At 43.7% G+C, this 12,608-nt stretch overlaps 1 protein-coding gene across 1 annotated transcript in view; it reads left to right on the forward strand.

Annotated features, from left to right (window-relative positions):
* LOC138296504 (CD109 antigen-like) overlaps positions 1-12,608 on the forward strand; it is a 363,929-nt gene that overhangs the window by 332,250 nt on the left and 19,071 nt on the right. The gene's annotated exons all lie outside the window — the stretch shown is intronic.

Raw genomic sequence — 12,608 nt, forward strand, 5'->3', positions numbered from 1 at the left:
AAGTAGGGACCACAATCCTAGTCAGGGTAAGTCACAACACAATTCAAATTATCCTGTGCCCATCCTCTGGTAGCTTGGCACTGAGCAGTCAGGCTAAACTTAGAAGGCAATGTGTAAAAAATTGTGAAATAAATCATACAGTAACACAGTGAAAACGCCACAAAAATACAACATACAGGTTTAGAAAAATAGATATTTATCTAAATAGAATAAGGTAAAAACAACAAAGATCTAATAAGCACAAGTTGAAATATCATTTTTAAAATGTTTAAAAGAATCTCAATCCTTAGAAATCAACGGTTGTTTCTTTGTTACCCACAGTACCTGGGATGCGTCAAAAATAACATGACATAACAGGTGCTGTGTCCAGTACACTCATACAATGGTGTCCCTGCACTCACAAAGTCCATAAAAATGGAATGGAGTTTGTGGGCGCACCTCTGCTAGTGCAGGGGTGCCCTCTCACACAGGTACTTGCACCCTGCCCTCTGGGCTAGGAGGGCCTGCCATAGGGGTGACGTACAGTGACCTGTTGCAGTGACCTGTAGTGAAAAGGGTGCATCCACACTTTCATGCAGGCTGCAATGGCAAACCTGCAGAAACACTTTGCATGGACTCCCCATGGGTGGCATAATGCGTGCTGCAGCCCATGGGGATCCCCAGTACCCCAATGCCCTGGGTACCTGGGTACCATGTACCAGCGACTTACATGGGGGCACCAGTATGCCAAATGTGGGGTGAAAGTAACCAAGTTATCAAGTTAGAAGGAAGAGAGCATAATCACTGGGGTCCTGGAGATCAGAATCCCAGTGAACACAGTTGAACACACTGACAACAGGCTGAAAATGGGGGTAGCCATTCCTAGAAAGAGGGTACTTTCCTACACAAGGTAGCCTTACTTCGGCACAGAGCTGGATGAGCACCCGTGGGTCAAACTACATGCAAACAAAGCAGATAATTCGATCACTGGAAGCTCCTATAGTCCATTACACTCCACCTCCCAGCCAGTAGAGCAGAGGTCTTCAAACTGGGGGGGGGCTCAAGTGATCTCAGGGGGTGCACCAGACATTGGCCAAAAGAAGCATTATACAGATAACATGAGTTTGTTGTAAGCAGAAGCTTGTTATTGCATTTTTAAAAAGTTAACAGTATTTAACTGCAATGTTTAAATAGGTTTAGACATATTTAAACATTGCAATTTTTATAAAACAATTGTGAAAAAATCTGAGGGGGGCCCCAATGATTTTTATTTTTCAACTGGGGGGGCGAGGCACTAAAAAGTTTGGAGACCACTGCAGTAGAGTTTGACCCCTTGCTATCTCCTGCCAAGCTGGACTGTCAGGTATCCTTGGTCATGCTTTCATGTGTTTTTCACAGAGGATTTCTGTGACCTATACTACCTACTGTTTTATATCAAGGAAAGACTATCCTATGTTTGCAGATCATGATAGTGTTAGGTAGGACTATTGCAGCAGTTTTAATTTTGATCAGCTTTATTGAAGATAAATAACATAAACATGGGAAGCAATAAGTAAGTTATGTGAACATTAAACCATAGCTATATGAGCAATAGAAAAGAAAAGAAGCTGTTTACAGTTCATAAATTTCATTGTGGAGGGGTAAAGGGGGAGATATAAAAAGTATCAACTAACGAATGAAGGTCGAATATGGGTGCATAATAATCAAAATGAAAATAAAATACAATTTTAGTAAAAGATAACAGAAGAAAAGAGGAAGCAGAGAATGCAGTTTATGGCAGAATAAAGTTTTTAGAGAATATGGGTGAAATATGTTACTCAGCCTTTAAGTCCTAGAAATGAGTCAATGGGGACCTAAATAGGTTTCAATTAATGTGTGGTTTGCATGATAAAGCATAACCAACATCTAAACAATAACAATGACATACAGTATACCACCAAGCTTTGAAATAAATATTGCTAGCACATTTCCAATTAAGTGTGATCTGTTAAAAAGCAAAGGCTAACATAAGGTCAAACAATCCTTTTTCATGCAAGCTCAGTAAAATACTATCTGAAAGTCTTCCTTAAAAAAAGGAAAGAATGGGAAAAAGGACAATTCAGATTAAAAATTGATGTAAGGTGAGACAAGACTTTTCTCCAAAAAACGGCAGCAGGAGGGCATAAAACAGAAGATGCATAAGGTCCCCAAGGAAGTGACCACAGGACCAACAAGCTTAATTATGGGAGTGTGAAAACGTGGCTATAGAACTCAGAGTATGATATAATCTGATATAAGTAGTACATAGAATGAGTTGTAGAAGCAGTTCTAGAAACATTTAGCGTTCTAGACCATATTATATTCCAGATTAGGATAGACCAAGCACATCCTAAATCAGCTTCCCAACTAAGTTCTACTTTAGTTTTAACTCAATTAGAATCAGAGGTGAACAAATATTTATAAATGGAGGAGGCTTTAGGAGTAGAAGTGAGAATATGCAAAAGTGAGGATTTGGGAGAAGGAGTAGAATCTCAGTAAAGAAGGGAAGAGAGGATATCTAACACTATGGGGGTGATTCTGACCACGGCGGACGGCGGTCGCCGCCCGCCAAGCAGTTCCCGCCGAAAGACCGCTCCGCGGTCAAAAGACCGCGGCGGTCATTCTGGCTTTCCCACTGGGCTGGCGGGCGACCGCCGAAAGTCCGCCCGCCAGCCCAGCGGGAAACACCCTTCCCACGAGGACGCCGGCTCAGAATGGAGCCGGCGGAGTGGGAAGGTGCGACGGGTGCAGTTGCACCCGTCGCGAATTTCAGTGTCTGCAAAGCAGACACTGAAATTCTTCGTGGGGCCCTCTTATGGGGGCCCCTGCAGTGCCCATGCCATTGGCATGGGCACTGCAGGGGCCCCCAGGGGCCCCGCGGCACCCCCTACCGCCATCCTGTAACAGGATGGCGGTAGGGGGTGTCAGAATCCCCATGGTGGCGGAGCGCGCTCCGCCGCCATGGAGGATTCTCAAGGGCAGCGGGAAGTCGGCGGTACACCGCCAACTTTCCGTTTCTGGCCGCGGCTGAACCGCCGCGGTCAGAATGCCCAGCGGTGCACCGCTAGCCTGTTGGCGGTGCTACCGCCGACCTCCGCCATGGCGGTAATTACCGCCAGGGTCAGAATGACCCCCTATGTCTAAAAGAAGAGAAATCTATTCCAAAAGGATTGTGAACAATTGAACACTGATTGGAATTGAGGGAAGGAGCAATGATCTATTCCTTCAAATAGATCTTGTACTCAAATTATACCTTAACTTCTCCAGGATTTGCAATATAAAGGTCTATGATTTATAGTTATAAGTTTGTTATACCACAAAGGGGATTGCAAAAAAAGATTATAAGGTTGCAAAAGAAGACAAGTATGTTTGAACAGAGTTGGGGGATGTAATTATATTTTTCAAGAAAAAAGCAAGCCTTCCTGAGTAGAAATAGCTTACGTAAACAATGTTCACTATCCAGCCAAAGAGGAGTAAAGGAAGAGGCTGAGAGCAGTCATTTAGAGGCTTGTTTTAAACAAAAAGCCTTATGTTATATACGAACGTCTGGAAAATTAAAACCTCCATCAGGCTTGGGTTTCTTAACACAAAATAAGGAAATTCTAGATTTTATTCCAAAGAAAGTTGGAAAGAAGAGTCAATTTGTTTAAAATAAGTCAGAGGAATGCATACAGGAATCATGGATAAAATAAGTAAGAGAATTGGAGTAACCATCATTTTAATGCAATCAAGAAGGCCCCACCAAGGTGGCGTGGTTAAGATGGCAGTCGCTTGAAACAAAGCTTCACTATGGGCCCGCTGAAACATCCTGTTCGGCGCTGCCAAGACGCTGGCCACAAGATAAATTTATCAGCGGAGTTGCCCTGGAGATGATCGGAGCGGTCAGATGTGATGCGGAGTGGGCGATGAGGAAGAACAAGCATCCGATGCATGTGGGGCCTTGATCGACGCTGCAACCCAGAGCTTGCGTACGCAGAGGGTGTGGCTGAGCGGCGAGCTGGGCCACACTGAAACCGGACTTAGTGGACACCGGCGGACACGGTAGGTGATCAGGGGTTGGTGCCCGAGCAGCATATTATACACTGTACCTGGCTTGCCTTGACCAAATGTTTTACCAGACCTCCGACTAATTGTTGTTAATCTGTAGAATGATGGCTTCTGGGGACTGCGCTGGCCCTCAGAGGTGACTGCGGCTGTTCTCAATCAATTACTTCAAAACTGGCTGGGTCCTGTGTTATTCGCTGATAGAGGTCTGCATTGTTCTTATTGTTGTGGCATGGAGTGTAACACACGGGTGGGATAAATAGTTCAACATACAAGGGCGCATATCTGAGCGGACAGTATGACGGGGAAATCAAAAGCATCCAGAGCCCAGGAGCACCCTACTCCCGTGACTCTTCCCGCGGAGCCCCCAATGGCACTGAGTCTGCAGTCCCTAGAGATTACGTTACAATCCCACTCGAGCCAATTTGAAAGAATTTAACAGGCGATTATGGACACTAAATCATCACTTGAAAACAGAATAGACACGGTGTCCCAGGATCCTAATTTGCTCAGAGTAGATCATTGTAATTTGGCGGAAAGAGTCGGAATGGTAGAGACTGCACCAGGTGTCATGGACCCCCTGGTTTCAGAAAGCCAGGGGCAAATTCAATGATTGGATACTGAAGTAAAAGCCCTCCAGAGACGCCCGGAAGACGCAGAGGGCAGATCGCGTCGGAACAATGTCAGTTTTCTGGGATTTCCTGAGAAATCGGAGGGGCAAAATTCAGAACTGTTTTTAGAGCAATGGCTGATCAAGGAAGTGTTGAATGGTGTCCCATCGAAGTTCTTTTCGGTCGAAAGGGCACATAGAGTTCCCGGGAGGCAAACGTCTCCGGGACTGCCGCCTAGACAGCTGATTGCCCGCTTCCTCAATTATAGAGATCGCAATGCGATACTTCAATACTTTTGGAGTAAAGGCCCGATTTGTTACGAGGGAGCCTCTATAACTGCTTACCCGGATTTTACACAAGAAGTGCAGCGTCAACGCCACTCCTACATGAAAATTAAACAACGTCTTCGCGAACACAATATTAAATATGCCTTGATGTTTCCTGCTAAACTTAGGGTAATTGCGGATGATCTCACTCTTGTTTTCACCACACCTTCCAATGCCTAGACTTGGATGCACGCCAAGGGCATCGCACAGACACAAGAAGAAGAAGGAGATGGTGGTGAGTGGTTGACTTCGCCAGCGTGCAGGAGAGCCAGGTAACGATCGAAGGCGCAACCCATGAAAATACAGGCGGCTGCTGAGAGGGCAAAGATGCTGAAAGACGCATCATTACATATACATAATTCCTTCGGTGTGTTGCAGAGTCGAGACCCGAAACATAGCAAGTGTAACAATATTGGATATTACGATATGGTTCACTGTGTACTTTACATTATGCAGGAGTATAACATGATTACATGGAATGTGCGTGGAATGGCCGAGCAGGGTAAGAGACACAGGATACATGCCTATCTCAAACGCCAGAGAATACATTTTGCTATTTTGCAAGAAACACATTTATTAGAGGCTGATCTACAGGCATTAAGCAAGAAATGGCAGGGTCAGATTTTTGGTACGTCGTTTTCGGCTTATGCGAGGGGAGTACTGGTGTGCATAGCACCAGGGGTGCTGTATGTCCAAAGCGCACACAAGATAAATGTGGGTGGCAGATATGTAGTGGTAGAGGGGCAACTTGACAGACGACAATTTACTATAGTAGGGATCTATGCCCCCAACAGCGCGTTATTCGAATTCCTTCGAAAAATGACCCTGCGCTGCTGACTGACCCCGATGCACCTGCCATTTGGGGGGGACTTTAATTGTATTTCAGATGTATTGCTGGATTGCTCGGTACGCCCCCGTCCGGGGCGGTGAGTAGGCGTGGCTCCAGTCTGTTGACGGCTTGGGCGAAAGTCATAGGGCAACAGGATATATGGCGTGTGGGCCATCCGGCACACAGAGAATACTCGTTTTACTCTGCGCCTCACAGGGTGCACACTAGAATAGATATTTTGTGGTGGACCCTAGTTATATGCTCTCTAGTTAAAGACTCTGGATATTTGGCCAGGATGCTCTCTGATCATTCCCCGTTGCTAGTAACGCTGCGGTGAGGAAGTGGGCGCCCCGCGGTTCCTGCTTGGCGTCTGCATGGAGAGGCACTACTGGATCAATCCTTTAGAGAAGAATTGAATACATGTATAAAGCAATACTGGGAGTTAAACAAGGGCTCTACGGGTTCGAGAGCATCGGAGTGGGATGCACACAAGGTTTTGGTGAGGGGACATTGTCTCTCATCCTCTTGGAGAGTGCGTTGTACACTTCACGCTGAAGTTGTTAACTTGGAAAAAGAGTTGAGAACCTTGGAGGTGGAAGTAGCACAGAACAGGGCACCATTTGAAACGCTTCAGGGTCAGTGGATGATTTATGAGGAGGCGGACCAACGTCTCAGTCGACATGATCATAATTACCACCTTATGCAATTACAGACGGAGGGTGATCGATCGGGGAGATTGCTTGCATGGCTTTTGAGGGAGGATCGCCAGCAGACTCCTATTGCAGCTATATGCTCAGTTGATGGAAGCTTAGTTACCATGCAGGAAGCAATCAACAAAGTGTTTAAAGACTACTATTCAGGGTTGTACTGCGGGCAGACAACATGTGTCCCTCAGCAATTTAAGACCTTTCTTAGTGGGGCTTCTCTGGCACGGTTGTCAACATCGGATAGGATTGCACTGGAGGCACCCCTTACAATGGAGGAATTGGAGACTGCCAAGGATCAAATATCCCGGAATAAAGACATCGGGGATGGATGGCTTGCCAATAGAGTACTATACCACTTATGCACAGCCTCTGAAAAGCCACTTGTTGGCAGTGTTTGAAGAAGCATGGACTCGTATGTTGCTTCCACCGTCGCAGAGAGAGGCGTTGATAGTGGTCCTTCCAAAGAAGAAGAGTTCGTACAGGCCGCTTTCTTTACTTAATTTAGACTGCAAAATTTTAGGTAAAGTGCTGGCAAATAGATTAGCCCCCATATTACATACATTAATTCACGAAGACCAGAATGGCTTTATACCAAGACGTAACACGTTCCTGAATGTACGCAGATTGCTTAGTATTATTGGAGACACTCCGGCTGAGGCACATGATACTGTAGCAATGTCGCTAGACATCAAAAAAGCATTTGACACTCTGGGACAGGATTTTTTGTTTGTTACTATGCATGACATGGGGTTTGGCCCAAGCTTTATACGCTGGGTACAGACCTTATATGCCGAACCCTCGGCTACAGTGAAAATGGGAGGTGTTATATCAGATAGCTTCCCCATTGGTAGGGGAACTAGACAGGGTTGTCCCCTGTCCCCTTTGTTGTTTGCAATCGCAATGGAGCCGCTGGCGATGAGATTACATGCACTAGAGAGGAAATGGGGGGTATACAGAATGGTATCATATCATATTATTTCGCTTTATGAGGATGATGCATTTGTCTACCTGGAAAGGGGTAGCGGGGTGTTGCCTTCGGTGATGTCCCTGCTAGATAACTATGGCGTGATATCAGGATTGAGGGCCAATTGGGACAAATCTTGCTTGTTTCCTCTGACTGTCCTGCCCATGAGATTGAGGGAGAATGTTCCGGTAGGACAGCTGAAGTGGTGCTTTGACACATTTAAATACCTGGGAGTCTATATATATCATAAATCCGAAGATCTGAAGGATGGCAATTTAGGTCAAACATTGGGCTCTATAAAGGGTTCTCTGCGTTTTTGGTGCTCGCTCCCCTTGTTGCCGCTGGGCCGGGTGGCTGTAGCGAACATGCTAGTACTCCGGCGACTTCTTTATTATTTTGCAGCATTACCCATTGTGGTGCCCAAGAGCTTTTTCTGCTAATTGAATAAACTACTTTTAGGACTCATATGGGGGAATGGTAGAGCGCGAGTGGCACTTGTCACCCTCCAACGTCCATTAAGCGAGGGGGGGTTGGGTGCCCCTAATTTCGAGCATTATTTTGCTGCAGCACAATTGCAGTGGGTACTGATTTGGATACATAGACCTGAATCGGCATAGGCTTTGTGAGTCAGAGCACAATTACAAGGAGTATCAGTATATGCATGGCTGTCGAAAATTGTGGTGAAGTGCGACACCGGTAATCCCTTAATGACAGCCGCTCATGCCTGCTGGAAACGATATGTACAAAAAGGGGAAGACGGGTTCCCCATATTCACCCCTCATCCCATTGGGGTAGATACCGGGGAGCACAGGTTTGATTAGAACTTACTCTGTTGCCAAATGGGTGGAGGCAGGAATATTAACAGTGAGTGATTGCTTTGAAGACGGTGCTTTGATGTCATTTGAGGCCATAAAAGACCTCAGTGGGGTCGGGACAATATATGTCATATTACTCCATATGCCATTTAATAAGGAAAGCATGGGAGAAAGGTGACCAGGAACCGGATGTCTCTCCCGCACTACATTCCATGTTATCAGATAATGACCACACAAAAGTGATTACAAACCTCTACAAAGCCTTGAATAGAGTTCCTGGCAATGGGCTGGAGAACGCAAGAGGGCTGTGGAATCCAGTTATTCTGATCCCTTTGTCCCCAGAGGAATGGTCTTTGGCTCTTACCCAGGTCCAGCGAGTATCGTGGAACCCCAGGTTTCGCTATGCTCAATTTAATTTCATACATCAGACATACCTTTTGCCGTCCCATTTAAGGCGCATGTTTCCTGCCACTAATCGCCATGTCCCCGCTGTGGCTCTGTAACGGCTCACTTTTATCATATGGTATGGGAGTGTGGACCCCTGGGGGAAGCCTGGCGGGAGTTGGTAGCAGATATATCTGATATTACGGAACACCTGTTCTTGCCAGAACCAGGATCTTGCCTATTAGGTATCAGAACTAGAAACAAACAACACATATATATTCACAGATTTGCAGACTTAGCCCTCATAATGTACACAAGACTGATTGCTATGAATTGGGAAGCTCCCAGGGTACCAGAGATTAAGACGTGGTGGGCCGTGACGCTACGTTGGGCGCAAACGGATGCTTGAGTGTTATGTACATTACAGGATAAAGGACATAGTCACATGGGGTATGACGTCTGGGAGGCACTTGTCACTAAATTAGAGATCAAGAATGACGAATCTTGATTTTAGTTCAAGTAGGCACATATGCTGTAATGAAGACACACCCACTGCGGTTCTACTTTCTGTAATTTACTTTTCCCTTTTTAAACAGAGCATTAGATCAGGAGGCCCATGGGCGGGGATGGCTGCTCACTGTTATTAGAAAGTGTTAAGATAACATCACAGATTATTTTTTTGAAATCTTTATAATGGATGGCTGATGTTGGGGTGGCTATACTCTGGAATTGAACGGCAGCAATACGATAAAGGTATATACAACCACATATCACTACTGGGTTATAGCAGATTAAAATTGCTTATGAGTTGTATGAGGGACAAAACGAAATTGAGATTGCGGGTCAATAAAGGGGGTACAGTCTGATTGCAATCTCTTCCTTAAAGGAAAAAGTCATCTTTATATTGAGGGCATTTCTGAGCTGTTGTAGGCCAAAATGAATAGGCCTGCAAGGTTGGACCATAATCGTTAAACACAGCTAATGTGACATTATTAATCAACAATTTAACAACCAACCATTGTCTTTGTTTGTTTCTTAAGTAATAACAGAATATTTTAGCTTTTTATGGAATAAAATAATGACCCATTCTTCCTATTACCTGTAGGAGAGACAAACACTTAACCCACCCAATTACGTTGGTGTTTACTGCCTCTGTATTGGTAAGATTAGTTTCTTGTAGAACAAGATCCAGAGTCTAGGAAGATAAATTGGATAAAATGTTCTGCCTTTTTATGGGATTAACAAAACATTTCAAGGTCTAAGATATCCACTCTAAGTGTTTTAATCAGCTAATAAGTACAATGCTACACGACAAACATAATTGAATTGATAAAAGGTAGAGATAGAGGAGAAAAAAGGAAAATCATAGTAAGCAAAATAGGGAAGAAGAATAAGGCCAGTGAAAGGAAAGAAAAAAAGAAAAATACCAAGTATAACCAAAGAAGACCGTACATGTCAAAAGCTGACAACTGAGATACGTACCTTATGAAGAAATGAGAAGGAAATATTGGGTGGTGAAACAAAGGATGAAGATAGCACAATTAACAAGGGATGACGCACCACACTTTAAAGTAGACAAAAGCAACCACATACAGTGACATGAAGAATTTAAAAGTAGAAAATAGAATAACTTGAACCAATGGTAATAGTATTTGTAACACAATCAGTCATTCTAGGAAGTCAACGTGAAGAAGAGAGAACAGCGGTATCCATCGAGGTCGCCAAATTGCGTTGATATATTCTCTAAGATCAGCTGTATCCTTGAAAGTGGTAGTGGAATTCTGGGAAGTGACTTTGAAAGTGCAAGGATGGAACAAACCAAAACATGCACCTAAAGCTTGTAGTGCTGAGCGACAATCAAGGAATGCTTTCCTGCATTTAGCCATAGCCTTTGAAACATCCTGTGACAGGAATAGTTTTGCACAAGACCACAAAAGTTGTTTGTTAGATTTAGCAGCCCTCAGGACTTTCATCAAATCTGTAAATTCCAAGAATAAGATGATGATGCCCCAAGGTTTGACTGAAGCATTTGATGAAAACAGGCGAGGACCTAGTCTGTGAGCTCATTGAATATTGAGAGAAACCATTGAAGGTAGGTCAAGAAGCTTTTGCAGAAATGAAGTAAAAGAAGGACACAGGATTGTCACCTTCAATTCCTTTTGGAAGACCATATAAGCATAGGTTATTACACCTATTCCTATATTCCAAATCTTCTGCTTGTTTCCTTAAGAGTACAACACATTTTCCAAAAATGTCAGTTTGTGTGATACATCTTGTAAATCATTGACATGTTTCTCAACTGAAGACATTTTAGCATCCATATTTGACCATCTATCATCTAGGGTTTAGATGCGGCTATTTGTTTCTTCACTGAATGGTGGCAAAGCTCAAATTTCCTCTAACACAGTATCCAAAGAAACAAGAGACACTGACTTAGATGGAGAAGGAGGATCATGTTTAATTATTTTATTTGCAGAAAAGGGCAATTGTTGTTCTAATGGTGTAGGTGCAGAGGTTATTGAACATGAAGTACTGGTAGGCTGGACCATATATAGAGAAGTACCTGGGTTTTCCATAGAGGGCAAACTTGAAGACTGGCAAGAATGAGAAATGGCACCAGCATAACCCCTAGTTGAAAATAAAGATATTTTAATTCTGCCCATAATTAACTTCATACAAAATAGAAAAATATAAAAGGAGCTATGTAGAACAAGTAAGGAGGCCCCATGTCTCTTCACACATGAAAACCTTGAAGTGAAGGATACTCAAAAGCGAAATTAGAAGATAAAAAATCCAAATAATAAAACCGTGCAGGAGGAAAAGGACAATGTTGAAATAGAAGACATTTCCATAATGCCCATTTAAGCTGGAAAGCAGGCTATAAACCAGACAATTGCTTGTACCTCAGGCTCGGTTCCAGTGCTGAGGTAGAAGAAAACAGTCATAAGGCAATATTTAAAATGGCGGCCAGGTTACACAGAATAAAATCATATGCTTGAAATGGGGCCAAATTAAGTTAAAAATGCAGTAAAAGTAGACATTTTCTGGCCAGGAGATGTTCTGGTCATGAAGAAGTACCCTATAGTTGATATTTCATTGTCAGTAACACGTGTGCACGTATCAATAAATCCGGCATGGCACAGAGCTCAGAGACTAGGCAGCCATCTTAAGTGGCGTCCTAGCCACACCCTCCTATTGCAGCAGTCTTACCTGGGCTTAAAGGGAGTCCTTGCTGCCACACTTATCCAGAATTAATATTTGTGGATGGTAGTAGGTGCACCTAGGTTTGTACATGCTAAGCCCACCCTGAACACCCACAATTGACTCTCCATACAGCAATAAGTTTTCTTCAACGTTCTGTGGATTTTGCACCTATCCCTATATGGTAAAACTCAGTTTTTCATTGCCAACACACTAAACAGATACATCACTACTAGAAGCCTTCATTCTGCCTTCTCTGTTTTGTTTCACACTTCTCCTCAATTTCCTAAAATAAATCTTGGGGGGTCGAGTTATTCCAGGTCAAGCCTTGCTTACCTGGAATGCTTTGTCTCATTATCTCTAACTCATAGCTTAACTTTCCTGTTGGAAAGCACTACAAATGCAGCTCATCACACAAATAGTTAAATCCTGTGCCACTTTTCGGTAGGACATTACTGCAATGAGACCGTCAGGTGGTAGTACACTCAAGAAACCAAATCAATAAATAAAACTAATTTTAATAGGACGCCCCACATCAGATCACACAATTGTTTGCTAAGGAACTAAGCCCGTCCCATTGTTGCCAGTCTCCTAAGAAATCAACACACTTGTGCAGCACCTCAGACAGTTGGAAAATGTATAGACTGTTCCTACTTGAAGGCTTATAAATAAGCATTTTGGCATACTACTCCTCATAAACCATTATTAAAGGGAAAACCTTACTAGCAGT

This window comes from Pleurodeles waltl, chromosome 5, assembly GCF_031143425.1.
Source record: "Pleurodeles waltl isolate 20211129_DDA chromosome 5, aPleWal1.hap1.20221129, whole genome shotgun sequence".
In the NCBI taxonomy this organism is placed as follows: Eukaryota; Metazoa; Chordata; class Amphibia; order Caudata; family Salamandridae; genus Pleurodeles; species Pleurodeles waltl.